Source organism: Pelecanus crispus, chromosome 2 (genome assembly GCF_030463565.1).
Source record: "Pelecanus crispus isolate bPelCri1 chromosome 2, bPelCri1.pri, whole genome shotgun sequence".
NCBI lineage: Eukaryota > Metazoa > Chordata > Aves > Pelecaniformes > Pelecanidae > Pelecanus > Pelecanus crispus.
The window spans coordinates 73,557,862-73,582,899 of record NC_134644.1 but is presented as its reverse complement, the minus strand read 5'-3'; positions in this window follow the sequence as shown (position 1 = coordinate 73,582,899).

The following is a 25,038-nucleotide window of genomic DNA, read 5'->3' as shown; positions in this document are numbered from 1 at the left end:
CACCTTTTGTGCTGGGTTGTGAAAACAATTGTAAAATAAATGTTAAAAGAAAAAAAGTGTTGCCTAAGTGCATCCTGAGATCAATAAAATATGCAAGCCCAGGCTCCTGATGTTCAGGGCTGCAACAGTCTCTAACCTAGAGCCGGGAGGCCCAGAGGAGCACGTTGGGGCTACTCTAAGTGACAGCTGATAGGAATCCCACATTAATGCAACAGGTAGAGCTCATACCTTTGTACCCAGAGGTCTCAGGTTCAGGTGCTAGCTGTGAGGGGACTCTCAGGAAGTACCTGTCTGAAGAAGCAGTGATAAAGGAAAGAAGTAGTGATAAAGGAAACTAGCAATTAAGGTTCTATGCCTGGTTAACTCCTTCCAACACTGGGTCATTTTTTGTTTTGCAGAAGAAGATCTATCCCTTTCTTTCCCCAGCAAGGAGACAACCAACAATAGAAGTGGTGAAAAATGAGGGTAGTGACCATTTTTCTCTTGCTGGGGGAAGAGACATGCTCCTATCCAATCCAAAGACAAATGCGATAGATTCATGGATCATTTCTTCTTGAACTAAAAAGCTCCGTTTATGCTGCTGAAACCAGTAACATGGTGGGACGATATTTTCTCCTTCCTACCAATGGAAAGGGTGGTGAGTAGAGCAATAATATGTACGCGGGAAGTATAACATGACAACTATGACAAATATATTGTTGTACTTGCCTGTTGAATCAACCTCAGTTCCTGTTTACTCCCAAATTATCCCTTTTCTTACAGAGAGAAAAAAAAAAAGAAGAATGAATAAGAGAAGTGCCACACAAGTATCCTCGCTGCTTCCTTGTTGTCCTTGGTGGGAAGGATCGGCTAGGTCCCAAACCCTGCATACTGTGGGAATGGCAGCGTGCAGTATTCCAGAATTAAGGCACTAGAAATTTCTGAGGATGAAAGTATTTGATTTAAAGCAAAGGCATCTGGGAATATTTGTGGCTCACAGGAGTGTTTGTGTTAAGAACATTTGTGTCAGTGATTTGAAATCTTAAGTGTTTTGTCCCTGTCCTTTCTCTGTGTACATATGTGCAGACAGGAAGTCAGGACTGAAAAGCAAAGTGGCCTCTGATGTGACGGTTTTCCTAAAGGGTGTTGGGTGAGACGTCCTCAGAGATCTGGTGCCAGTTTGTCTTCTCTGAGGAGGGAGGAACAGGACTCATGAACAGTGAAGCAACAAATGCAAAAGGAACCGGAGCTTCTGGGAGACACGGATGCAGCAGCTCTCCCACTGAATCAAGCATACGCTTCCAGCAGAAACTGATTTTAAGGCTTAGATGAAACTGAATTCAAAGCTGTGCTGGGACCTCCCTACTGACTTCAGGTGCTCTGAAGAGGGACCAGTGGGTGGGTGTGGGGCAGGATGGAGACGACCAGATGGGAGCAGTGGGAGCTGCTTGTGCAGCCCGCCTTTGTGGGACTCTGAGGTGGGAAGGGAGTCTGGAAGGTATCTGGGGTTGATTGACAAGGAGTTTTCTGGTGAGAGAAACAAATGTTTGCTTCAGAGGTTAGGACGTGGTGAGTGGGAGAGGGTAGCAGAGGTGGCAGAGGAAAGAATGCCTTGCTGAGGACACAAAACTCAGAATTTGGAAAGGGAAATGGAGTGCATTTTTTTCCTGTCATTCAACTAGTCTGTTGCATTAATGCCACCGACACTTGACCTGGGAGAATCCTTTTGACTCCTACATAAGCTCCCAAGGAACCTGGGAAAGTGGACATAGAGGAGAGGCCTGAAGAGGAGGAAAAACATCTTTTCTCTTTCCTTCTGGCTTGCAGCTCTCCGGGAAATTAACTTTTCTGTGTTTGGATAGGGGTTTGGTCACTCTGGCTAAAAGTTTCTCTTGCCTCAGAACAGGTTTCTGGGGTAGATGCAGGAATTAGCGGATGCTTCTCTTTAGCCTGTGTTACATGGAAAGCCAGACCACACGAGCATTCAGGTCCCTTCTGGTTTAAGTATGTTAAGCATTGTTCCTTCAGCTGTTTAAACAGGGAAAAAGGTTAAAGTAACCTTTGTCCCCATGTTCTCATATCCCTTAGTGATCCTGAGATTTTTCCCTCTCGTCATTACCCCTGTGGGTGTTGCCTTTGGCTGAGTGCTTGGGGTCACATAGCTTTTGCGTAGCATCCGTCTCTTACCAGCAGCAAGAAATTAGGTTCCCTGTTTCTGAGTGCAAATTGCAGAGAATTATTCCAAACACAGACTAAGACAGGAAGAGTGTCTCAAAACTGGGTTCAGTGCAAAAATAAGGAGAGATCAAAACAATATAAAAGGAAATAAATTGACATCAAAACTCTTTGTAGGTCTAAGGATTCCTGAGGGAGGCCAGGTGTCTTGAGGGTACAGTTCAAATGGTGCTCCCCCTTTCATCAGCTTTGTCTCCCAGCAGTTAGGGCCTTTTGTTTTATAGCACCTCTTGGCTGCAGTTTATACAATATCAATGGAACGTTTGAAAGCCTGTCACTTCTATCTCACAGCTACTCTGGTATGGCCAGATGTGATCTGCTGCTGCCATGCTAGTCATGGCGTTATTAACTGTTAATGTTCAGGAAATTACATTTGTCCAGGTGCACTGCCTTGGGATGTGAATCAATCTCTGTCTTTAGACCACTTCAGAAAGCCAGTTATCCCTACTCCAAAAGGATGATTCTTTTTCCAGCTCTTTCTGATACCATTCCCTAGAAAATCTTGAGTATGCACTTTGTTTCCACTGATTTGGAGCAGCATGGAGGCTTGTCTGAATTTTCACACTGTCCTTCACAAGAAGCGGCTGTGTCTTCACTCTGTCCTATTAGGCAAGAAATGCTCTCTTGCCTTTTAATCATAGCATGAAAATTCCTGTGCCTTCAGAGATTATTGTCAAAATTTCTCAATAATTTCATTCATATCATTTTTGATTCCACAACTGGAAATACCTAAGTCCTGAAAAACAATTTATTTTCTAATCTGGAAAAAGCTTAGAGAAAAACATGCTGAGGGAAGGACAATGAGTACCATTCTTATATCTTGTCTGTTCTGGTGTTGAGTCCTCTATTAATCATCATCAACACAGCATAGCAGAAATGTTTACCACAGCAGAAGACTATGAATTTAGTGGAAAACTTCTTTCTAAAATTTTATGGCTCGCTTTACTCTGAGATTTTTGTCTGATACGCACATTTTCTATCACATTGCTATGTCATAGGAAAGCCAAGGAACGTGTAATGAAAAAAATAAATAAAAGGAGACAGATAAAGCAACCTGCAATGTGCTCCAGTGGTGCTTATGTTGAGTCTGTGCTTAGCTCCAGGAGCATTGCTGCTGATGATCTACAGCAGTGCAGCAGGTGAGTGAGTGCTCAGCATTTACAGGAACCCCAGGCAAAGCCATGATGAAGACGAGGCTGCAGCAGGGGAGTCATTGAGGAAACACCTTTCCAAGAACTTTGCATGCAGAAACACCACTGAAGTTTTCTCAGAGTGGAGTTGTAGGGGGTTTTTGTCATCCCGTACACTTAACCAGAGGGAGAGGACATATTAATGTTAGAAGTTCAGAGAATGGACTTGCATGACTCCATGCAAACCTGAATTCACAAGATGCCAACACAGCTTTGCAAATCCAAAGCATTTAGGCATTCTTATTGTCAGATAAGAATTAGAATGAGACTTTTTTCCTGTTTGCCCATTGCTGCTTAAAACCTAATACCAAGAAAGTCATTTTAGCAATTGATTTTTTTATCATTCCTGCACATACATCTTTTTGTGGTCTGGGTTTTCTTCTGTGTTTCACATTTTCATGAGCTTTGGTCTGTTATATAATGGTATTATCAAGCCAAGGAAAAAGGTAATGTTTCTTTTCTGTACACTGCATTTGAATAAAATTAAGGTCATGACAGAAAAGCAGATGAGACCTAGGGAATACATAGATCATCTGAAAAACTTTTAAGAGAAGTCATCACTGCAAATATTAGCAGCATGAAAAGTCATTGAATATTTTTATACGCGTGGCTTATTTGTTTTCCAGATTTCAGACTTCTGGTTCTCATGGCTAGCCTTTGTGCCTATGTCAAAATCTCCTTTGATTTGGAGTGGTCCATTTGGGTGATCTAAAGCCAAATGAAGTCAACAGTGGTATTTCCATTAATTTTGATCTGTAAAAGGCTATGTTTATATCATATTCAGTGGTTTGGAATCTGACCTTCTGTATTTGCAATGGAAAAAAAGTGCTTCTGTGCCTATATCCCATTTATACTTTGTGAGCCTCTTTTAGTTTTATTAGTTTTTTTAAAAAAGAAGCTATCTGCCTTTTGGCGTAATCTATCTTATATGAGGAAATCACTGTTATACCTGGATGCCAGGAAAACTATGAGCATATTTTCTGTGATAAAGGCTTAAAGGAAATAGAATTAAGCATTAAAAGTGAACTGACTGGACTAAATAGTTACAAGGAGTGTCAAGAATTTTCACCAGCATACAGCTAGACCCAATCTTTGAGATCTGATCATTCCGTTTCAAAATAAGACGGTTTCTGGTTTTGCCCAGTTCTTCCCATGCGCCATGCTTGCTGCTGGAACTAGATGCCAAAGGATGGAAATACTGGGAGGGAAAAAGACACCTTTGGGAGGCGCTTCTTGGCTAGGTATGAAGTGTCAGGAAAATGTACTTGTGAGACTACATCCTGGGGGATTTGCACCCTTAATCTATTTAAATTACAGAAGAATGCTGAGACTTTGAGGGACCTCATTGTGTCTCAGCCTATGAATTTCTCATATTCCCACTGCTACCGATAATTACATATGCAGGCAGTAGTTTCGTTATGACTACAGTCTGAGCTGAAGTTCACATCCAGGCTTTGTCGTTCATTTGCAAAATAGCAGCCTCAGGCATCCTTCCCGCTTTCCTCTAAGATGCCTGAAATGACTCCCCTTTTCCTGTTCAAGAGGGAAAACAGGCAGAGAGGAGGAGAAGATACGAGAAGAGATGTTCAGTTTCTCTCCATTACCCCGTGGGAAATAGTTGTTTGGCTCTTTCCCCTTTTTCTCAGAAGGGGAGCTACCAGGAAGGGAAAGGAGAGACACTTGTTCAGTCTGGTCTATGTCCTATGGAAATGTGTAACTGGATTAACTTTTCCCAACTATAAGCAAAGCAGAAAGCCAGGTGCTTTCATTTCTAGCCAGTCAGCCTGGCCACAGTTCAGTTCCAACAGAAATACATCTTCTGCCTTGTTGTAAGGGAAAGTAACTGCAAAACACCGACTGTGTTGAAGATATTACAGAGGTAGCTCAAAAGATCCCTTATTAAAAGGACTACCTATTCCAAAATGGCAATTTCTTTGTCATTGTGGCAGACACCAAATGGCTGCTTCCTTTAACTAAACCAACACCAGAAAGACCATGGCTTGACCTTTTGGACCATGGTGGCCTAACAAAGCTAGGTACAACCTAGCTAGCTATGGTGTGACCTTACCTCTGTGGGTTTTAACATGCGCCTGGTTAGACTTTAATTTGTTTCTGTCCACTGGGCGTTCTCTTACAGCAGTCTGGAGGAAAAAAGTCATGTCACAAGAGTTTGTTGCTTGAAGCTCTTTCTGAAATCAGTGAGAACTGACTGTAGATTTGTGTCTCCAAAATCCAGTCATAAAGAAGCTGCTATTTAGGATCCAGTTCTGCCATTCTGACCCCTATATTATCTTTCTCTGCCTTTGCTAAGCCCTCTCATTAATTCCTGAGAGCCTAGTGTCTAATATACACTCAATGCAAGTAATGATGGCAGAACTAACTTTAAAGAAGAGGATTGCAGGCGAAGGAGAGGGAGAGACAGGGAGAGAAAAATAGAGAAGAAATATAGTTTTAATTCATGTGTGATGCAGTGTCTCTGTTGCGGTAATGAAAACTAGAGGGTCTCACCCCTGTGTTTAGACAAGACCCCAAACACTAGCAGTAACTCTTTAGTGGGTGTGAACTGTGAGCAGAGTGCCCCTTCCCATTTAATCTTTATTCTCTATATGGGACGGTTTAGGCAGAGAAGCCAAAGACGACAGGTTTTGCTGGTATGGTTTGCTTCAGTGCCTAGGTCGGGGGTAACCCAGCCATGTCAGGCAGGTTGGACCTGTGTGGGACTGAACACTGAACTGTTTGGCTCTTGCTTGCCCAATCTCCCTGGGATGCTGAAGGCTTCTTGTCTCTGATCCATCAGGATCCTTGCTGAAAGCTGTTCTTCCTGCTGCTGAAGCATTGCCACACAGAGGGATCATCAGGACACATCCTGAGGCGAGTGAGATATTGCTGGGGAGGGCCTCGGAATTCAACTTCATTCCTCTGTTGTGAATGCAACTTATTTTCTGTAGAAGATTTTGGAAAGTAGATCAGACTGTCCTTTACAAAGAGCTATTACAAGGCTAAAAGAGTTTCAGCAAGGAAGATAGTAACATCACTCAGCGAAAAGCGATCCTTAGCAGACTCAATTACAACCTGCAACTTCACTAAAAGCAACGGAGCAGTATAGGCATAAGAAATGAACATTGCTGTTCATTTAACTTCTGAGGCTGGCAGGAGCTGAGGCAAAGATTTACAGCTGTTGATATAAAGTGTCAAGGGTTTGGATTAGACCCCTTGCTTTTTTCCATTCGGATGCTCAGGGAGCTGGTCATGACTTTCCTATGCTCAGTGATACTTCACCTGAAAAAGACTGAAGATCCAGCCAATGTCAGAGCAGCCGTAATCTGCATGGAGCCAGGCAGAAATTCTGCCCCTTTATCTTAACCTTTACCCATTTGGGGACTTTACTCTTTGAAGAGGACTATCTTGCTTTTCCACTTGCTATATGCTGATAAAGCTATGAATTGTCTCCTTTGCTCTGAATTTTCAACAGTTCTGTTCTTTTAAAGATCATCTTTCTTCTTTCCCTTCTGCTCCCACTTCCCCCAAAGTCCCCTAGCCATGATGAAATAGCATTGGGCATGACCCAGGAAGAAAGGAGCAGTGTTGAAAAATATGTGTGCTTTGTGGCTTTCCTGTGCTTTCATTTGGTATTGAACTATCCATGCAAGAAGAAAATTAAAGTGACATGTACACTTTTTTTTTTTTTCTCCTCAAAGTTTCCCTTCCTGAACTCTGTGTAACAACTTTAGTTTTTTGCTGGAATTACTTCCCTCAGGACCAAGTCTATGGACTGTATTGGACTAAGCGTTGCAGAACTGCAGCATGCGTTGAAAATCATCCTAGCACACACTTGGGGGCAGTTGTGTTTTTCTGCGATTCAGTCAAGCAGCTCTCTAAACTAGGAATCATTATCTTTGATTCTAATGGCTAACGTGACAATTTGGGTGACAGTTACCTCTTGCGTCCTCGTGTGAATGCTAGATAGTTACCATACGTGTGTACCTGCAAGAGCAATTGCCTATTTTTTTTTTTTCCCTCTGGTGTTTGTGTACAGCTAGCTGTCAGAGACAGGGAAACAAGTTTATTGTGAAAAAATGTGTAAACAGTTTGAATGTGGTGAACGTGCTTACGGTTTTGTATAAGCTGAAAACAATATCAGCCCATGACTCAGAACAAAAGACTGAATCCTAATTCAGAGCATATATCTTTGCTAATAGCAAAAACTGAAAGCCATCAAAGGAAAAAAATAAACAGAGGACCAAAAAAGCCTCAGAAGAGGCAAAGAGAGCAAAGAAATCAGCCAAAGATGGCTTTCCTGCGTACGGCTCACTGTACTGCACAAACTGCACTCTTGCTGTCGCTGGCCCCGCTTGCTTGGCAGGGGCAGCGCTGGGAGCTTGTGTCTGATGGGGTACCCCCGGCTGCCCCCCCTTCCTGGGCATGGCAGCAATCTGCTGGGTGCTGGTTATTTCAGTGCTCTGCCCTTCACAGCAGTGGTGGTAAAGGCAGGAAACTTTATGGGTAGAGGCTTGCTTGAGGGAAGAGCTGATATAGGCTGCCTGCCTGCAGCTGCATTGGCCGGTGCTTTGTGTGGCAAAGAGCTACCCCGGGTGCAGTAGGAAATGTCCTGCGGGCTGTTCCTGTGTTAAATCACACCTCCTCCTACTTTTCTGAATTCAGTGGAGGGGCAGGGGTTATAAACTAGCAAAAAGCATTGGCCCCTTGTGTCTGCGCCTAGTCTGCTCAAGTTAATTCATTTTTTGGCTCATTACATTTTCTGCCCCATTACTAATTGCCTCTTGGGCTCTACTCATTGCCAGGGTTTTCTGACCGTCAAAACATTACTAAACAAATGAACTAAATAAAAAGTAAGCCTTCTTCAAGAGCCTTCCCCAGCCCTCCCCTTGTGTTAGTATTCCAACTGCGCCCAACAGGTAGGCGTCTGCACTCATGTTATCTGTATTAATTAGACTGTAATACCCTTGGCACAAGACAAGGACAGGGATGCAAGAGAGTCTCTCCTGCAGCTCTCTGATAATTTATACCAACCAAAAGCCTGCCGCAATGTCTTTCTCTAGTGCCACATGTACCAATAGTGATGCATAAACAAGATTAATTTCTATTAGGCGTTTTCCCTTCCTTCCAACTAATTAGCCCCTTCTCCAAAATATCTGAGCCCTATTTAATAAACATTTTGCAGCAAACTCCTGAGGCAGAAGTACTATTATCCCCAGACAGACCAGCTGTGTCACCCATGGTCATGGGAGAAGTCTCTGATAGAGTGAAACATGAACTCAAGTTTCCCAAGGTCCAGATTAGTGCTCAAACCACCGAACCCGAGATTATTAATATAATCGGTTCAGTAGCAAAAGTACTACAGTGAATTGCTTAACTTTGGGCCTTGCTTGACCAGGCTCTGAAGGATCCTCACCCCATGTTCATGTTGCTGTAACAGTGGGGTAGGTTTCATTATGCAACCAGTAGTACCGCGGTAATAAAAGAAGCACCAAAAGTGCGTTTGTTCATTACTGTCTGAATCCATGTTAGCTGTCCCGGGCTGCATCCTACACAGATAAGCATCTTCTCTTAGCAAGATAGTTTAGCACCAGGGACTGTACTCTGCTGCTCACCACTCTCCCCTCCTCATGCTCACCCCAGCGGTTTCTGTCTCCTGTGACCTTTGCAGGGCCATAACCCTCTTCCTCAGCAGCAAGAGTAGCTGGTAGCCTCAGGCACCCCTTTGGCCCCATGTGGCCGCTGCACATCTCACACAAAGGCAGAGGTGGAGAGCAGCACACCTACATCCTGCACTGCACTTCTGAAGCACCTGCTGTCCTGCACCCAATGCTGGACTGAGGGACGGCACTGGAGCCCTGTGGTCCCAAGAGCAGAGGACAGCTGGGCTGCCTTCAGCAGGAGGGCAGCGCACGCCAGAGCCAGGGTGCACTGGAGCCCCGAGGCTCTGCGCAGGAGGCCCAGGGTTTAGCCCTCGATGCAGGGCGTACGTTTGTTCAGAGCAGGGCTTTTTGTCCCTGCTGTACTGTTAACATCGTGTTTTGAGCCACTTTGGAAACTCACACCATTGCCAAGGTCTTTGCTTTGCCACATTCTTTTGGTTAATAGAAATATTCAGCTGAAGCATGAAGGCATTGTATTTCCAAAAGGAAAACACACAGAAAAAGGTCCGATCATTTTTTTTTTTCTTTGGGCCTGATTGTCTCTGCTTGTTTATGGCTGCCACTAATTTGCTCGTTTGCTTGCTGGAAAATAGCTAATTAAAACCCACTTCAGCTAACAAGCTGACTGGGACCATGCAAATGTCACTCTCTGCTGTCTGCTATTTTCGTTTATACTTTACATTATTAGTGTTGTTTTTCCTCCCTCCATAGTAATAAACGCAAGGATAGATTTAGTACCCTCTTCACAGGTGTGTGCTTGTACATCAGCACATCATCCCGAGAAAAGTGCTGCTGTTTTACTGCACTTCAGTACTTTGAGTGTTATTACCCCTGACAGTTAATGGTTTCAGACTACACTGCTTGTTAGCACTAGATTCTGAACAGCTTCATCTATCTTTTTGTTTTTACACTGACTGGTCACATTAAGTATATGTGTCTGAGCTATTAGTCCCGTCTGTTCATTGCATGCATTTCATTTGGTGCGTTTTTTCGCTAAAATTAGTATGTATTGTCATCCATATACTTCAACACATCGACTTTTGTTATAATTATGCTGTCATCATTTTGCTTCCACACACTTGCTAATTTATTGTAGCTAAATTAGACCTAATATTAGCAATTTTGCAGCTGTTCCCATAGACCACGCTCAGCCATATATTTGTACATTGTTTGGTAATTGGATTTGAGGGCTCAGGAACGGACGATGGCACTCTTTAGAAACATGGGAAAGATTTGAGGAAATGGGAGAAAAATAAAAAATACAAGCCCCAGAAGAGGCTTCAGGGGTAAATTTCCAGAGCCAGCTTAAAAGGTTTTCACACGGCCAAACAAATCAGAGAGTTAGTGTACCAGATCGCAAACTTTCCAAAAGGCATGTCGCATTCAGGCAGGGGATTAGTCATTCCCCCTGAATATGCTTTTTATTTTAACCAAGACTGAACCATGAAAAACCCCTGGGGACTTACGGAGGGTCTTGGGAAACAGTTCTTACTGCAGCATGTTAGAAATCTCCAGGAAAGGATCTTGGCATCACGGGAGGCTGCTCTGAGATTATTTCTTTGCATTCAACCATGGGGAAAGAAGAAGGAGGGAAAATGGTTTTGTTTTGGAGTGCGAGCTCTCCATCCCTGTGTATTGACACCCACCTTTTGTTGCTTATCCAGCCCCACTTCAGCTGATGTCAATACAAGCAGAGAATGAAAGGGATGATTTTTTAGAAATAAGAGGTCAAACGAGGAAGGCAGAATAGAGCTGCACAGCTCTTATGTATGCTTTCAGGACACAATTTATTTTATTGTCAAGGTACAACTCCTGCAGAAGAAATTATGAGAGCCCACCATTGAATCTTATATGGACATTTTGTATGTAAATAAATTTCTGACATGCTAGAAGACAAAATTGTGAGGGAGACTGCTCAGACTGATGCGACAGAATCAGTTTAATTCCCAATCCAGTAGAAGAAATAGAAGAAACTTAATCACTATAGAGCATACCCTTAACTGAAATGGAACTAAATTCTCTCTGCTCATGATACATCCACCTGCTTAATAGGAATATTATAACAAGATGCAGTGCTGCTGGCAGATGCACATGCAAGTTTAAAAATAAGACAGTGAAATTAACCAAAAAAAAAAAGGGTATTTGCTCAGCTCTCATCTATAACACAGAGTTCTTTCCAACTCACTACAAGCTGTTGCAGCAGGCTGCATTCTGCTCTGCTTCTCCCTCGGCCAAAGCTTAATTTCTGTTTGGAAAAGAATAGAGCAAAGTGACCTGCCAAAAAGTAAGGCAGCATAGGCCAAGTCATGTAAGAATTCAAGCCCTACAAATGTCTTGTGTAGGAAAGGAAAGTGAAGGCTAAAAGCCAGGCCTTTTAACACATTTTTAAATGATTGCAACTTGCACAAAATATTTAAAATAACAAATCCAATTTAAAACAACTTCCCCACCCCCCCGCCAATTGTTAATAACCAAATGATTGCCAGATGATATTCTCTTGTCCTGACAAAGCCTGCGTTATCCTTCCGCCCCTCCAAAATGCCAGGAAAATAGATAGGTAGGTCTTGCAGTAGCCTGAACAGTTATTGGACACAGCAATGGAGGAATCGGTCTCTCAGCAGTTGTTTCCAGTAGATGCTGTGACCATGATCAGCATATCCTGCAGGGACCAGGGAGGTACGTGCTTTGCTCATTTACTCTGCTTTGGGTTTTTTGGGGTTCATTTGTTTTCACTTCATGGCAAACTTTCCTCTGGCCAGTCTTCTCTTGGACTCCTTGATGTGGAGACCAAACTAGGTCAACCTCTTCTTTGTGGCTGTCGTCAGCACACCTTGCCTTGTTGCACGTCCCTAGTTTTGGTGTTGTTTCTCACCCTCTTGCCTTTACACTCTGTGTGAGATTGTCTCTCAAGTGCAGGTAGACAATGGCTTTTTAAAGATTTTTTCCCCCACAGTAATTCCCAGTTATGATTAATATTGCTGAGCAGTGTAGAAATATGCATGCAAAAAGTACTTGTGGCAGAGAATGTGTATAATATATTACAATATATATTTCAAGGTGAGCATAAAAAGAGGAGGTTTGGCAACATTAAGTCTTAGCTTGCATATACTCTTTAAGTTCTTGTTTTTACTGCTATACTGCATCATCTTTTCTATCAAGCTGCTAAAGACCTACTAAAAGGGTACAAAATGAAGTAATTAGCAGAAACTTGTTTAAGGTCTCCACACACATATGTGCTCTTCAGGTAGCTGGCTGGGCAGTGCTGTGAGGCTCTTACTTGGAAGCTGGAGCAATAAATGTCATGTCAGGGGCCAACTGTCTGTAATCACAGTTAGCAGGTTGAACAGACTTGTGAAAATATTTTCTTTATGTGAAGGGAGACGCTGCACACTTTGCCACAGCAGAAGTTGCTAAACCTAATGTAATATGACAAGTCCTTTGGCAGCAAAAGCCACATTTAATAGACACACTGCCTGTGAAATGGGAAAGAAACAAAAGCAGTTTTCTGCACAAATGTCATCTCCTCTCTTTTGCAGTATCTCTCACCTCGTCCTGTTCCCACACCCTTTGTTTTCCAGCTTACATCAGCCATGGGGCATGGTCTCCTTCCACATCACCCCCAGACATCTTCTTCAGGTGCCCTGGGACCTAGCCTTTCCCCATCAGCAGCCTTGCTAGCAATGCCCACCGTAATACACCATCCTTTGTGCCTCGAAATCCAGATGGTGAGGGGTGCCTTGCTGCACTGGCAGGAAACCTAGGCACAGAGGGGGACCTGGCACACCCCAGCAGCTCCCCTGCACAACAGCGAACCCCTGCCATCCTGCAAAGGTCCATGGGCAGGGTATGTCTCTCACACGCTCTTGTCTGTGGCAGCCTCATGTTACAAACAAAGTGTCTGTAGCACTTTATGCAGCTAGTGGTGAGATTTGACACACCAGAAGGACAAGATGTCATCCAAAGGGACCTGGACAAGCTGGAGAGGTGGGCCTGTGTGAAACTCATGAGGTTCAACAAGGCCAAGTGCAAGGTCCTCCACCTGGGATGGGGCAACCCCTCATATCAATACAGGCTGGGGGATGAAGGGATTGAGAGCAGCCCTGCGGAGAAGGACTTGGGGCTACTGGTGGGTGAAAAGCTGGACATGAGCCAGCAATGTGTGCTTACAGCCCAGAAAGCCAACCGTATCCTGGGCTGCATCAAAAGAAGCGTGGCCAGCAGGTCGAAGGGGGGTGATTCTGCCACTCTACTCTGCTCTGGTGAGACCCCACCTGGAGTACTGCGTCCAGCTCTGGGGCCCTCAGCACAAGAAGGACATGGACCTGCTGGAGCGGGTCCAGAGGAGGGCCGCCAAAATGATCCGAGGGCTGGAGCACCTCTCCTACGAGGCCAGGCTGAGACAGTAGGGGTTGTTCAGCCTGGAGAAGAGAAGGCTGTGGGGAGACCTTGTTGTGGCCTTTCAGTACTTAAAGGGGGCCTATAGGAAGGATGAGGACAATCTTTTTAGCAAGGTGGATGAAGGAAAGGCTGTGGATGTCATTTACCTGGACGTTAGCAAAGCCTTTGACACAGTCTCCCATACCATTCTCCTTGGGAAGCTGGCAGCTCATGGCTTGGATGGGCGTAGTCTTCGCTGGGTAAAAAACTGGTTGGGTGGCCGAGCCCGGAGAGTAGTGGTGAATGAAGTTAAGTCCAGTTGGCGGCCAGTCACGAGCAGTGTTCCCCAGGGCTCTGTTTTGGGGCCAGCCTTGTTTAATATCTTTATCAATGATCTGGATGAGGGGATTGAGTGCACCCTCAGTAAGTTTGCAGACGACACCAAATTGGGTGGGAGGGTCGATCTGCTCAAGGGTAGGATGGCCCTGCAGAGGGACCTGGGCAGGCTGGACCGATGGGCCAAGGCCAACTGTATGAGATTCAATAAGGCCAAGTGCTGGGTCTTGCACTTGGGTCACAACAACCCCATGCAACGCTACAGGCTTGGGGAGGAGTGGGGAATTTTAATATACACAGTGGAAAGCTGCCTGGCCGAAAAGGACCTGGGGATGCTGGTTGACAGCTGGCTGAACATGAGCCAGCAGTGTGCCCAGGTGGCCAAGAAGGCCAACAGCATCCTGGCTTGTCTCAGGAATAGTGTGGCCAGCAGGAGCAGGGAGGTGATTGTGCCCCTGTACTCGGCACTGGTGAGGCCGCACCTGGAATCCTGTGTCCAGTTTTGGGCCCCTCAATACAAGAAAGACATTGAGGTGCTGGAGCGTGTTCAGAGAAGGGCAACAAGGCTGGTGAAGGGTCTGGAGCACAGGCCTTATGAGGAGTGGCTGAGGGAACTGGGATTGTTTAGCCTGGAGAAAAGGAGGCTGAGGGGAAACCTTATCGCTCTCTACAACTACCTGAAAGGAGGTTGTAGTGAGGTGGGTGTTGGTCTCTTCTCCCAAGTAGTTAGTGATAGGACAAGAGGAAATGGGCTTAAGCTGCGCCAGGGGAGGTTTAGATTGGATATTAGGAAAAACTTCTTCACGGAAAGGGTAGTCAAGCATTGGAACAGGCTGCCCAGAGAGGTGGTGGAGTCACCATCCCTGGTAGTGTTCAAAAAACGGGTAGACGTGGCACTTTGGTAGATGGTTTAGTCTAGTTTACCCTTGATTGGTTTAGTGTGGACTTTGTAGTGTAGGTTAAAGGTTGGACTGGATGATCTTAAAGGTCTTTTCCAACCTAAACAATTCTATGATTCTATTCTAAGGCCTGTTGTGACAGGACAAAGAGTAATGGTTTTAAACTAAATGAGGGTAGATTTAGACTGGATAGAAGGAAGAAATTTTTTGCAATGGGGATGGTGAGGCACTGGAACGCGTTGCCCAGAGAGGTAGTGGAGGCCCCATCCCTGGCAACATTCAAGGTCAGGTTGGATGGGGCTCTGAGCAACCTGGTCTAGTTAAAGCTGTCCCTGCTCACTGCAGGGGGTTGGGCTAGATGATCTCTAAAGGTCCCTTCCAACCCGAAGCATTCTATGATTCTATGATTCAGGAAACTTCCGGGGACTGGCGTGAAACAGGCAGGAGTCTGTCTGTCCTCTTGCTTTGCCAGTGGCACCAGTGGATGGCCAGGTGGGCCAGGCCCTGTGGCCCACTGCCGTCTCAGCAGCTACATAACAGCATAGGGTTGGCTGCTGCAAGTGTGGCTCTGGCTTGTCGTCACAGGTGACCTGAATAGAAAGGGAGTCACACCTGAGTCTCCCCCAGCTGGTGTTCAACCACAGCAGCATCCTCTCCTGCCTTGCACAGCACCAAACTCTAACGCTGCTTTGCAGGCATAATGAGATTTCCCTACCAACTGGCCTGCAAGAAGGCATCCTTAAGTCAAAGGCAAAAAGGTGAACCGATGCTGTTTGTCTTGTGCAAACAAGAGCGGTGTGAATATGTACCCTCAGACCCTCTCTGAAGCTTTTCAATCTCATACTCCACTGCTCCGTCAGGTGGAAGGGGGTGGTGGAACGCAGCCTGAGTCAGATGTCTCTGCTTGCAGTCATGTGATAGTGTTTTGCACTCGCTTTGCACGGATGGAAACGATTACGTGAGGTGTGAAACAGTGGAGAATCAGGCTCCCGAGGGCTTCTTACAAGATCACAAATAATTAATGACGGTGCAATGCAAGTGTAATAGCAGTAACAGTGAAATCAAGACTTTTATTTGCAAAACAGTTGTTCTGTCACTGAACTAACAAACCGCCAGTTTAAAAGGGAGATTCCCATAGAAAAGTTTCCAGCAGCACTCAGGGTAGTTTTCTGCAGTGGCTTTGCACAGAATCCAAAGTCAGTCTTTTGAGGTAGAATATCTTCAGTACCAAGACATCTTCAGGGAACGAATAAGAGGAGCCCATCAAGAAATGGGGTTCCAAGATTTCCCTTTCCTAAGAATTATTGTTGAGCTTCATGATGACTGGCAGCAATAGTTGAGGGCCTACAGGGAAGTGCAGTGCCGGTCCACCTGCCATCCAGTTTTCCCTATCTCTGCAGGACTTCTCCTCCCCTTGGCAAGATGCTTTTTCAGCTCAAAGGGGACAGACACGGGGGCTCAGAGTAATTTTCTGATCTTTTTCCATTGAATGCCCAAGAATGAGATCTTAAAGAAAAGCAACAAAGAAACAAGAATAAACATTTTAAAACTACTGCTCCCTTTCACAGTTCTTTTCAGCAATTTGGCTTCTTAGTAAGACGATGCCATTAGGAGGATAGGAACAAAGCATGTGTGAGGGTGTACAAAGGGAGGGAGGTCAAGAAATACGCTGCAGCAGGATGCCAGGTTCACATTGCTTATTCTTGACTCATTCCCCAATACGTTACTCCACACAAAAGGATGCAGTGGCAGTGATTGGAAAAGCAAGTGTAGCATCCCTTGAACTGCAGATTCTAATTTACACTGAGTGTGACAGATAGATGAACTGATTTAGTGGTGAGGGTGTATATGCTCCATTTCTTTAAAGCTGTAGCAGGCAGAAGCAAGGAATAAGTTAGAAAAGACTCCAGGTACAAGCATTATAGATGAGAAAAGTAACAAATTGGTACTTGAGGTAATTAAGTTTGTTTGACTTAAGAGAATGATTTAAGCATACTGAAGAATAGAATTGCAAGCAACATATGTTTTCCCTCAAGTTTTATCTGAGGCCAGCCTTTACTCTCTTTGTTTTAAAATCAGGGTGCAGGCCTTTCTGGCTTCCACTTTTCTCTCCAGGTGTTCATCAGACTTCCAGGTTCATTTCAGGTAAGATGACAGCATATTGGTCCCCCACTGCCTTGCACCTATGCCACCATCTATAGTTCATTTGAAGGCCAGTGGTCTACAGAGTTTGATACTGCCACAAGGCAAGGTGGGTATCAAGGTGTCTGCCAGCAGTCTCCCTGGAGTCTCAGTACATCAGTGCAAGCCAAAGCTAGGAAGTGCAGGAAGAAATGAGTAAGTTTGAGCTGATTCATATTTAAATCACATCAGCTGGCTTCATAGCATTATTTTCACCATCATGGCTTCTTAAGCAGCATTGAAACCTGTTCTCTTAGCCCACAGCTGCACACTGGAAATGCCATTTTCCAAGTCGCTTTCAACGTACATATAGATTTATAGCCTGTGCTGGAGAGGAAGTATTTTTTGCTGACCCTGCTTTGCTTCTTAAAGCTCAAGTGGATCCTGAAAATATTTCATGTGCTGCACTGGTTAAAGCAATAGCAATAATGTTGCCATCCTAATATTTTAGAGAGCTGCAACTGTATTGTTTTTACCATAGGAGTGGCATTAATTTTGGATATAAATTCAGTACATAAATGTATAATAAATTGTTTAGTGATATTAGGGCAGTAACTTTTTTTTTTTTTTCTGAACAAACCACCCAAATGACTGAACCAGTGTAGTTAATTAGAATCGATCTCACTTTTTAGCACCAGGAAGTGCATAATGGAAGATAAGATTGATTGTAACATTGCATCACTTCATTTAAAGACTGCTAATAGGCTAAAATGACAGAACCAATCTAAAATTATAATTTCAGAATCAATATAATTTTTATAACGTTGTCAAATCTAAAAAATTAATCTAAATTTATGCTGTGAAACTAGCAAATCCTTCCTAGCTATTATAATGAAATGAACCAACATTTTATTATATTACTTCTTTAAATAGAAAAAAGGCTTCTTTATTGGCATGGCATTGCAGCAGGCTAGATAACCAGGCTTTCAGTTTGGGAGGTATCTGCTCATTTCCTGCTTAGGGCAAGAGTAGAAATGGATTTTAACCTTCCCTCTTTCCATCATAGACCCATTTTTCCACATTATTAAACCACCACAAAAATGTGAGAGCAGGCTTCATTTCAGCAGAAGACATCAGGACTGGGAGGAGAGTAGCACTTCTGGAGGGAATTCAAGTTTGCTAACAAAGCTGTAGTAGAAGCATGTGCCTCTTAGTTTGCCATTGCTATCCCTACACCCTCAGAAGAAATGTAGATTCACCTTCTCCAGAAGAAAAGGACAGTGGTGGTAGCTTAAAGACAAATATTTTCCTTTCCTTACAAATTTGTTCTGGGAGTAGGGCCTAACCAAAAATCACATTGCCAATTTTGATAATACCAAGGATTTTGGTGTGTTCTGGCCCTGCAGAAGCCAAAAAAAAAAAAAAAAAAAAGCCAGCATGGCTTCAGCGCACACTGATGTTTCTTTGGATGTCAAGTGTTCAGGTTGTTCTCTCTCTTTTTTTTTTTTTTTCAGTAATAAATTCTCTGCAGAACTTGTAATGACTTATTTGCCGTAAGTTCAAAACCACTCTTGTATCCTGGGCCATATGGCATTGACTGGGCAGAAGTGGTCCCCAGGTGCTTCCAGCTGCAGAGCTCACCCAGGGCTGTGGATTGTGCCTCTTTCACTTGATGTCCTCGGCAGCAGCAGATCTCTCAGGAGCTTTAGCAGCCACATGATAAAGCAGTCCTGGCCACTGCAGATCAGGGCTGTTTGCACCCTTGATTTCCTCCTGGAGCTCCTCATGTCCCTCCTGTGGAGAGCTGGAAGTACTACTTAGGAAGACCAGAGCTACTGCTCTCCAATAACCTGTGAGTAATGAGTCAAACCACACTCAGGGTAGCACCATGCTGTGAATTATCTCTATGTGCTTTCTGACTGATGATGATGTGGTTGGCAATAACCTTATCTTCAACTCTTTGCACTGTGCCGCCTTAGGATGATGCTGTTCTTTCCAGCGGTGATAGCCCTATATGGCCTTCTTCCTGCTCAGGGTAAAGGACAAGCTAAGGGCAGTGTTTCCTTCTGAAAGCACAAATACTGATGATCTGCTCCCAACACTGGCTTTTGTCACTCAAGACTGCACAGGGGTGAGGGCCGCAGTCTCACTGAAATCAGAGGAGCCTTGACATGCATGTCAATAGGGCCAGGACTATGATTTGACTGCCCTGCCTTTAGCAGAGGCAATTAAGATGTGTCCAGAGAAGTTGGTTGGAAGGCCACCATCCCTACTTCTCCAAAGAAGCTGCAGAAGCCCCATTCTGCAAAATGGGACTGAGCCTGGAAAAGTAGGGCAGGGAATCCTTGCAGACAAGGCAATTCCCTTGCTTCTGCACACAAAAGCAGAGATGACACGCAGGCAAACCCCATCCTGATTTTGTTTTGCAGCAATGGGAGGTGAGGCTGAGCATGTCTGAGTGGGACCTGCACGCAGGAGCTGACCCTGGGCTGGCAGTAATTATTGCAGGAAAGAGCAAGAGAACACATGTATGGAGACCCCAAAGAGCACTTTGGAGAGCTTTATGTTTCTTGGAGGTTTAATGTATTATAATCTGATTCGGCACAAGCCAGTCAGGGAATAAAAGAGAAATGCAGAAAGACTAATGATTTGAAGCACAGGGGGAAGTGGAAAGAAAACAGCTTTTAAGTGCATTTTTTCCCTTTTATGCAAGATCTGACTGGGGCCAGGCAGAGAGAGCAAAAAGCTTCTGTGAGTTAACACAAAAGTGAAAGAGTACTTTAAAGAGGCTTTATTTGCTCCTTAGAGTCTTCTTTTGATTTTTAATATCTCTGAGACTTGTCAGGGAGAAAACAGACAAAGACATTAGATTCTGGGTCTTGAGCAAAGCTCAGGGACTTGAGACTTCCACAAAATGAAAGAAATTACATCCTGAAAAAGTTAACGACCTTACCTTAAGTGCTGTGCAACATCAAACAGAAGCAAGCTGATCCATCCGCTGTTGGTCTCTTGCGTTGGCTGGAGGAGTGCTTTAGGCTGATCCCAGCATACCCCCCAAATTTCCAGTTGAACTGTTTCAGCTGGATTGAGAAGGAAAGTGAATTGGGGAGAAACCCAGCACCAGACCAGAGCTGCCACCTCCATTAACTCCAGCAGGCGGGAGCTGTCCCAGCGATAAGCACACACAAATTACATTGGCTTTTCCAAACCTGCTTTCTTACTGCCTGCCTGGGCCCATGGCCTGCATCCAGGTCTCTGTGTCCAATGTTGTTAGGGAAAGAGGATATCAAGGGATATCCTGGCTCCACTGGTTGTTACAAAAGATGTGCTTTCAGTTCAGTAGGTTCATAGCTGAAAGTCCTGAAGCCACTTCAGCTCACAGTCCAAGAAACCAATCTTGGTTTTCACTGGGGGTCAACTTGATTTGATTATTTAAGTCTGTTTTAACTACACAAAATAAATAAATTTCACCTTCATTGAGTATCTGTCTGCTTTCTGAGAGTTTCATGCATCTGTGACACTTGCCCGCCTTCCACTTGTTTCAACTAGAAGAACAGAATGCTAACAGTAAAGATGCTATAAAAAATAGAGCTTGAGGTAAATTTTGCCAAAAGACAATTAAAGATTTGAAAAACAGATAGATGTTCCAGGCCAACTTGAAGCTTATCAAATTGAGCTTCTGGTGGTTCCAAAAGAACGTAGAGACTGAACCCACTCTGAAATACCCAGCAGATGCAGCCAGAGAGATGTACAACTAGCTGAGACCCTCTGCTGAGAGAGCCTCAAGGTCTTCAAGAAGCCCTCAGAACATGGCAGCTGCAATGGGACATAAAGAAAACAGTCATCTCTGCGAAGTGGGTCCCTGACTATGAAGAAAGCTGTCCGCCTTAGGCCGCATCACAAGCTTCATTTGAAAGCAGCCAAGGACCACTGCAGAGGGTTTAAAAGATAAACATCTATTTTCTGAACCATGTGGAGTTTTCCAGTGGTAGCTTCATGAAGAATAGGCTGCAGTACTCCAGCCTAGGGACTGCAAAAATGTCAGCTGTCTAAACAGCAAAGGACTTGATTTGAATCAAGCATGGGAAAACTTGGGTTTTCATAATCATGCATCGAATTAATTTGTGATAAAACATAAAAGCAGCTTGTATTTCTAGGTTAAAAGTCACTAGAGCAAGTTGTGAATTTGTCCATATTTATTGCCCGATTTAGGATAAGGAAGTGACTGCCATGAAAAGAATGCACAGGGAATATGTTGGGAGGGTTAGCTATTTTTAAGCCGTTGATTTCTGCTGAGTGTGAGTCCTATGGCCATTACTTAATCTGCAGGACTGCCACCATTCTTCCCAGTGAGGACTCCCACACATATCCTGTTTTTCACATTTCTGCGAGAACATCTGTTTGCGGTTCCTCCAGCGGATTTTGAAAATACGAAAGTCACTCATGATGGGACTTTCCATCATGACCTAAAACCTAGGATTGCCCATTCAAGGAGAAGACCAAGTGGCTTTGACCATCCAGAGCACTTGGATGTATCTACTAAAATTTGCTTTTCTGAAGGTGGAAACTGAGGCAAGGATAAGGGAGAAATGACCCTTTGCTAATAATGAAAGAAAAGTGAGGACTTTTGCGACATGAAAAATATGTGGTCTTTTCCAGCAGATCCATCAGAGGGAGAAAACATGAAAGATGATAGTCTACTCCAGCCCAACCATCCTGCTACTATCAGGATTTGGATTTCTGCTCATGCCCCCGCTACTCACTCACAGATGTGTGTGTTAGGAATATCAAGAAATGAAGCTGAAGTTTGAAACACTATCTGTTATTCTTTCTCTTTCCTTCTTCTTTTTTTTTTTTTTTTCTTTTTCCTGAAGAAATGCCCATGTTTTCCTTTAAAGTGTGAGTGTATATGCATGGGAAGGAGAAACCAGGTTTATCAACAGTTATCAGAAGACAGCAGCAGTCCTCCTCCTTTGTGCCAGTCCATCAAATCTAGCTAGGAAGACAATCCAGGGTTAAAAAGCATCATAGTCCCAAAGCTGTTACTGTGTACAATTGATGTAACCATCACTTCTCTGTTGCATCTGTGGAAGAAATGGGTTCACTCTCTAGACCACCCACTTCAGAGAAAAAAACACACTTCATGCTCCCATATTCAGCAAGAAGTCTGTAAGCATTTGTACCTCCAGTCTGACTGCTAGACTGAACAATACTGGCCCCAGCCCATGCATCTAAATCAGGGGTTCTCATCATCTGCTTTACAGCTATCCTCTGCTGCAAGAGAAGTCACTTCAGGATGATATGAAGCCTCTAAGCAAGCAAGAGTGTTCATGGCCAGGAGTTTTCTCTTACAAAGCATTTAATTTGGGGGAAAAAATTCTTTTTAAAACCTAAACCCTCCTGCATGTGTGTATGTTTTATTTTACGTGAGTCTCACTCTTATATGTTGGAAATATGTGTCTGAAGCACCAAGTGGCTCGTTATTCTCAAGCAGATATTTCCCCTCCTCTTCTGTGCATCCTAGATAACACTTCTCCAATTCTGAATATTTTGAAATGGCAGGAGAGTCTCTGGTTGTCACAAATGAAAGCTTTTACAAGGCGTGGGTTGATTCCGTTGTGGAAGAAGGGCCCCATCTTCTTTTTTCTATATATATTTTTTTTTTAAATCTCAAAATGTTTTTTGGGATGGCTAAACTGTTCTCCCACAGCTCTTGTTTTGATAGTTTGAAATCTATTTGTAATCTTCAAAGTGATAACTTGTTTCCTGAGGGCTTTCATTAACCGTAAGAACGCAACAAGAACAAGCGGCTGGGCATGAAAGACAGGTGTATTCAATTTAGAAGTGAGACATATATTTTTAATAGTGCCAGTGACTGGAAGAGACCTTCACTGGTAGAGATGACTTTCCCAAATCTTGATATCATCTGTCCCAGTCTAAGTACCTAGCAGGAAGATATACTTTAGTCAATCTGATATGAGCATAATAACGCGAAAACACTCTGCTCTGTAAGACCCAGAAGATGGGATCAGAGAGGTCTGCATCCCTCAGCCTTGCCTTTGGGGAGGCAGGGCTCTCCATGCATACTTGGCAGGAAAAGGCAGGGATGTGCTGCTCATGCCCTGCACTGCTGATCTGTGAATGCAGGGTGTACCCGAGGCTGTGAGGACATGTCTGCGCTGCTTCATGGGCATCAGCTGGACGGTGTGCTCGCGTGCACACTAAGTAACAGCACGGCATCTGTGCACCGCAGGACTAGATGACCAAACACTCACCTTAAAATCCATGCAATGATACAAGTACATGGTTTGTGCTGCCCAGATAGATGTTGAGCTGATTTTTTCCTCTCCATGCCTTCTCCTCTGTATGCTACCACAGAGAGCTTCTTATCTGGATGATAAGGAAACGCAAGTAGGACATAAAGCCGGAAGGAAATTCCTGGGTTAGTAAGAGGATAGCTTTGTCCCCTCATCCCATTCATAAATGGGCCAAGGAAAGAGTTAACCTATCCTGAAAATACTGCCAGGGATAGGTACTTGTGGAACCTAAACCATGTTTAAGAAGGCAGGGGGTAATTAGGGCAGTTGGTTTTTAATTATCACTGAAGTCAGTCCTTGCAAGGCCCCCCAGCCATATCCAGGTTAATGGTCACCAGTGTATGCTGAGTCAGCAAAACCCTCTCGCTCACCTTCACCAGGGGCTCCCAATCGGCTGAGGCTAGCTCTTTTTGCTGGATGTGCTGAACTTCTCTCTGAAGCCAGGATGATTAAAAGAGAAAAGCAATCTACAGCTTTAATCAAGCTTGCAGGAACACACTTTCCAGATTTTGTGAGACGAGGTATTTGTTACCTCCTGTCCTCTGGCATGGTAGCAGTTTAATGAAAGGCTGCATATTTTTCTGTTAGCAGCTCAACCACTTAATTCTTAAGTTCCTTCAGAGCTCTCAGATGTATGCCATCTGGTCATGGTGACTTGTTGCTCTTTAATTTGTGAATTTGTTCCAGCACTTCCAGTTTTGACACCTCAATCTCTGACAGAGTCTCATCTTCATTGCTTGAAAAGAATAGCTCAGAGGGCTGTCTCTCTCTCTTGCACGCATCTTCTTGTAGCTTCAATTTCATTAATACAATTTTAACTTAAAGCAGAATTTATAGCTTTTCCCAAATATGCCATCTCTCCACCTCCTACCCGTCTTGCAATATTTTATTGTGGTATGTTTTTATTAAATGAAAACACATCTGAAAACTGTGTGGAACCTGTGCAGGCAGGTAACCAGTACCTTTTCTATATTATAAAAAGTCTGAAAGTGAGTTCAAAGAAACATCTATCACATCCACCAAAGGGATATTATTAGTTCTTACAAAACAGGGAATTGGACAGCCTCTTTAAACACATCTAGAATGCCTCTTCATGGCCCAGTGTTATTTATTTATGTATCATAAATAGTATCTATTATTTACACTCTATTTGCATTTCAGGTTTTCAGGGAAATTGAGTCCCCATTGTAACATGCACTCTACAAGCACATAGTTAGAAGCAATTCCTCTTCCAAGGAATTTACAAATAGAGAAGACAAATAGCTAAGAACAGACAACATGGAAAGAAGTTGTCAAAGATGAATGTCTTTATAGTTACATTTTTAATGGATTTTCCTTATATATACACTATCCTCCACTTCCCCTCTGGTGTTTCTCCAGACATCTACCCCCACCTAGCCTCACCAGGATTTCCTGATATGTTTTATTTCCATCCTTTCCCCACTGCGGGAAGATGTGGCAGCAAAAACCTTGGCAGTGTAGCATACCAGCCCATGCCAGCCTTTTTTTCCTCTTCCTGGGAGACTGAAATAGTTTTCCAGAGGTATCTTTGCTTGTGGGGTTCAGGGCAGGAGGCTCACCTGGCTCACTCCCTTCTTTCTTACCCACGAAGCACAGGTAGCATGATGACTGCACTGCCCTAACAGGAGGGGCTGAAAAGCATCCTTTGCCTTCAAGCGGCAGAGGTGGAGAAGGGAGGGCTGCTCTGCTGCCCCTCTCCATACTTTCAATTGGCAGGAAACTTTGCTGCAATGCCCTTCGCAGACCTCGGAAACTGGCTGGCTGGAAGGAGCAATTACGGATGGGCACGGAAAGGGCAGAAACTTGAATCTGCTCTTCACTTCTTTATTAAATCTAGGAAATGACAGAAGCACGCTCCCCTCCTGACAAAGTCTGAGGGTCTCTAGTGACATTTATGTCACTG